Genomic DNA, 4,934 nt, shown 5'->3' with positions numbered 1-4,934 from the left:
ACCGATTTACAAATATATAATTGTCGAAGATTTATTAACCATCCAAGCTAAGCTAGATTGGCCAAGTCAATGTGGGATCATTGAACAAGAGGCAGGTGCCCTTACGTAATTTTATATACATATGTCTAACTAGCACAAGATATGCATTAAGTACTTGTACGACCTCTAAAACATATAGCCCAGCAAATGTTTTTTTCTCCGACAATAACAAAGACATTATTGCTACGTGTAGCATTGTGAATGGGCCACGTCTAAAATCCTTCTTGTTAATAACGACATTTGACATTTAGAATTCAAATTTGTTTACACTCCTCTAACGAGTGTATATTTCACATGTTCTTATGATTGGTTGATTATATAACTGATGGCCCCATTACCCTCCATGTTTAAAATCACGACCCTCATTACATAACTCCCTAAATTAAATCAATGGTACAGATTGAAATGTGAAATATACATTCGCTAAGGAGTGTGCATGAATTCGTACTCCGACATTTATGTCTTAAACAGTATACGTGTCAGCTTCTCCACTTCCATATGCTCGGTGTAAGTAATGTTTAGTACAGGGAGAAATAATCAACTACAATTAAAATTAAGAATCCAAAAACAATGGAAGTCCGAGAGATCGAGAAGTAGAGAAAGTGAGAGATGCACCACCAACGAATTTTTTTTAGCAAGACTTCTCTGTTGATCTAATCAACAACAACAAATTACAAGCCCTAATAAAATCACCATCAAAACCACAGTTTCCGAAGAAGACGATTCAGCTGGTCTCGCTCCCATTAACTGAATTCATCGAACGATTCTTTACCCTCTTAACTCATTACTTCTTTCTCAATCGTCTAATTTCCCTATTTCAAGGTTTCTCTATGTTTCTCTTCGAAAGGTAAGTGATACAGAGTTGTTGATTATTATTGTTTCCCTTTATTTTGATTGAATTGAAGCTGTTCGGTGGTTGTATTTTTCTTTTATTTGTATTTAAATTGATTAAATTTTGATATCTTGCAGGTTGGGATGAAATTAACTATCAAAAATCAATCAAATTTTAGTCAATTCAAATTTGTATTCAATCAAAATTCGCAGGTTGGGATTTTTCTTTTATTTGTATTCAGTAGACGTGGTAATGCTTTTGTGAGTGATGTTTTCTATTGAACGCACTAATAGTGTTTGATAAAATTACTCATCCAACTGATTTTTCTTTGATGTGTAAAATATTTTAAGTGAATTGCTCATCTGAATTACAATTAAAATGGCTCTTTATGCCTAAAGTAGCATCATTGTTTTTTTTTCTTTCTTCGTAGTGGTGTTTGAAAGATTATCAGTTGAGTAGATGTTACCGTTTTTGTTTTCTTTGTCTAAACTAGCTAGTAGATTTTGAAATTTATGTTTCTAAGGATGAAGTAGTGCAACATAGTGGGTCATCTAATTTTGGAGAGCTCTGCTTAGATGACAGACATTATATCATGACAGTAAGATGGTTCTATCGTTTGTCCTAAAGCCAATGCCAATGGGACTTCTTGGACAGACAATTACAACTTAAATTATAATTGCAGTTATATCTCCTTTTCAACATTATCTAAAACTTCCATCCATGCTTATTTATGACTCCTGTGGTGTATGATACAGTTGGAATCATCCGAGAGCTGATCAAGATCTGAAAAGTGGACACTGAATGTTGCTTCTGTGTTTTTCCTAGTCTTGGCACATGATAAAGTGAATTTAAAGGCTCTTTTTGGAAAGAGACAAGCTTAACGTATGGATTCACGTGACCATAAATGTTGAAATGTTTAGCTAATGTCTACATATTGCATCCATCTGATTATCTAAGTTCCAAAACTACAATCACCATATCTTGGTTAGTACATGAGTCGCCTAGTGGATTCTAAAGTTTCTCAGCTTAATATGGTTTTGCATATTACCTCTATTTGACTAAAAAGAGGTTGCGGTCTATTAGTTTATGTTGTTGCAGAATGCAGACACATCGGCTGATATCTATTTGTTTATTACTTGTTATTTAACAGGTCATTTCAGAATATTTCACAAGTTGATCTCGACAGTCTGGTGGCTTTGGGTGGTTCAAGTGCCAAAGGTGTGTTACTAGACATGATTAAGACTGCCTCAAGCATGATTGGCCAGATATCACCCGAAGAGCTTTAGAAGATAACCCAACTGGCTACCTCATTTCAAGGTAAAGTTCCATTTCCATCTGTTACTTCATCTCAAGCCAAATCCAATGCCAACAAATACTTCGACCACCCTCTTAGATAGACAGAAAAAAGTGATCTTTGCATTTCAAAATTTTAAGACAGAGTAAGGTTTAGTAAGGAACTCATGTGTCTATTATTGCCCTTAGGACTTCCGATGTTCTTTTAGTAGGTAATCTCCTTTTTATGTTTTGTACTGCCAATTTTTTTTTTTTTGCAGGTGCAAATTTTTTTTTTTCCAAGCCACCCCCGGTCTTCAATCCTGGTTCTGCCCCTGTGGGCGTATATTTTTTCAGGTCTCTTTACTATTTCAGTTTCCCTGTAGTTTCTTTCTTGTCGAACAGAGCTACGTAAATTTGGGTTATGAATGCAAATAGACTCTTGAGAGCATGGGCTTAGGTTTGACTTTGTTGATCTGCTTAGCTCTAACTTGACTACAACTTGGCATCTAAATCTGTAATGTGAATATCATCTAAGAAACAATCAATCAATTGGAAAGGTATAGAATAAATTAAAAAAAAAACGCCTTCTCAATTTCATATGGGTCATAAGGTGATCTGTTAAACTTGAACATTTGTATTTGATGTCCCTCTTCAAGCTACAAAAGATGAACCTCTTTTCATTTTCTTTTTTTATGTTTAGTTTAATTCTTTATGTATCATACATTTGAGCTATCAACAGTGTTTGTCATTTGGTTCGAAGACACTATCTCATGAACAGTCCTACTCATGTGATGTCTCTGTTGGAAATCGAATGAGTCTCTGTTACTTGGCGAGCCTGTAACGTCTGCATTTTAAGTTGCCACTTTTAATGATACCATGTTGCTGGTTGGCTAATTTGACTATCATCTTCAAGCTAAAAATGGATAATCATTATGTTTTGCTTTAGTACTCTCGGATTTTGTAACAAAAAGTTATATAAGACCGTTTAACCGGTACCTTTCGCGTCGTGTATAACACAATATTCATGAGGATATTTTGTGTGTTGCATTGATGTTTTAGCCTCAAGTTACATGCATCAATAAGTTCATGTTTGTTTTCTTTTCATATAATATAAAATAGGTGCAACACATGTTTCCTATCCCGTTAGGTTTAGCTAATATTTTCCAAAATAAGCTCAAATTCCTAACTGAGATGCACGTACCTACACAACTTTTGTCATGGGAGAAGATGATGATTACAACATGCCACCAGAGGATGACCAATGGGATAATGAGGTGGATTTTGAGGAAGAAACGATGGAGTTGAACGAGAGTCAATATGACATTGTAATTCAGATGGTGGTGATGATGAAGATATGGTCCGCACTGATGGATTTGTAGAATTAACAGGTAATGTTCGAAATCTTGTACTTACTTGTTTCTACTTAAATATCACATGGTTTCATATTTTTCCTCGGTTATTTCCAGAGACAGACGAATCTGAAAATGAAGATCTCGAAGTGTTAGAAGAAAAAGAATTGGAAAATGCTCCAGAAGAAGAAAAGCAGCGACAACATGAAGACTCTACAGAAGTTATCAGAAAAGAGAGGGGAATGACAAGAATGTTGAAGCTGCATAGAGACTTCTCGAAAAAAGAAACTGAAAAGGGATATTGAATTTGACAAAATGTTCCGGCCTATTGGTGGCCATAGAATTGAATTCAGTAGTTACCTAGGCTATTTGGCCCGTGATATGGTTGGCATAAAACATTTATGTTGGAAGGAAGTCCCTGCAACAACAAGACAAAATATGTGGGAGAAAATTCGGGAATGCATATGCGGTTATCAATTCGTCGTTTCCGTTGTTGAACAGTGAGTCTGTGATGAACATACATTAGTTGTTATTGCAGTTTCATTATGAGGTGCCCCATGAATATAAGCGAGCGGTCATGAAGCGTCTACCTGTTCATCTGTGGGACTTCAGAAGGAAACCTTACAATAATCATGTAAAACCCTTCCTGGAAAGACCGGACAAACTAAAAACTTTCCCCAAAAAGTACGAAACAGTATTAAACCAAGAAGGGTGGGACAAATACCTTAAGCATGTACTAAAATCGCCTATATTTAAGGTATGGAATACACATTGCTTTTTCTAATTTGTGTTTCGTTCATATTGTCTATCCCAGCATACTAATGAAATTATTTTTATTTCCTCTGCAAGTCGAATTCGGAGAAGGGTAAAGAGGCAATCTTAAAATCCAAGTTCCCACATCGGACGGGACGAGGAGGATACTCGGGATTAAAACTAAAATTAGTAAGTCTGTTGTCTTATTTATTATACACTGCACAGTAAAACCGGGCATATCAGATACTTGTTTTTTGTATGTCGTGTTGCATTAGATGCTTTGGAATAGGTTTTCTGTTTTACACAGTTAATATCTGTGCGGATGTAAATCCTTACTTGTTTCTGGTAACTACTAGGTCAACGATGGAAAGGTTGCCGAAGAAGATCTTGAAGACCGGTGCTTCATGTGGGCAAAAGCACGCGAAAACAAAAAGAAATTATACCAGACGAATTTGTCAGGGAGAAGACAATTGAAGTTGTGAGAAAACAGAAACTTTATAGTCCTCATGTTTTTAACCAAAGTAAATGCGCAAGGTTTATATCAGAAATTAACACATTATTTGAACAGGTAGAGAAGGAAGATGATTCAAGGGGAACTCTATAGGTTGGTGATAACGATGATGCCCTAACAGTTGTGATCGGCCCGGATAAGGGTGGACGTGTCAAGGGGACTGGCTTTGGAGTGA

The 4,934-nt window shown here is 35.9% G+C and overlaps 1 long non-coding RNA gene across 1 annotated transcript; it reads left to right on the top strand.

Moving 5' to 3' along the window:
• Positions 1-599: 599 nt before the first annotated feature.
• On the top strand, positions 600-2,707 carry LOC113328677. Its single transcript, XR_003349524.1, has 5 exons — positions 600-886; positions 1,009-1,083; positions 1,627-1,855; positions 2,022-2,188; positions 2,425-2,707. It is a non-coding gene; the product is annotated as an uncharacterized LOC113328677 (long non-coding RNA).
• The last annotated feature ends 2,227 nt before the right edge of the window (positions 2,708-4,934 follow it).

Source organism: Papaver somniferum, unplaced genomic scaffold (genome assembly GCF_003573695.1).
Source record: "Papaver somniferum cultivar HN1 unplaced genomic scaffold, ASM357369v1 unplaced-scaffold_114, whole genome shotgun sequence".
Taxonomy (NCBI): Eukaryota; Viridiplantae; Streptophyta; class Magnoliopsida; order Ranunculales; family Papaveraceae; genus Papaver; species Papaver somniferum.
The sequence above is the reverse complement of the archived record's forward strand: the minus strand, read 5'-3'. Positions and strand labels throughout refer to the sequence as shown.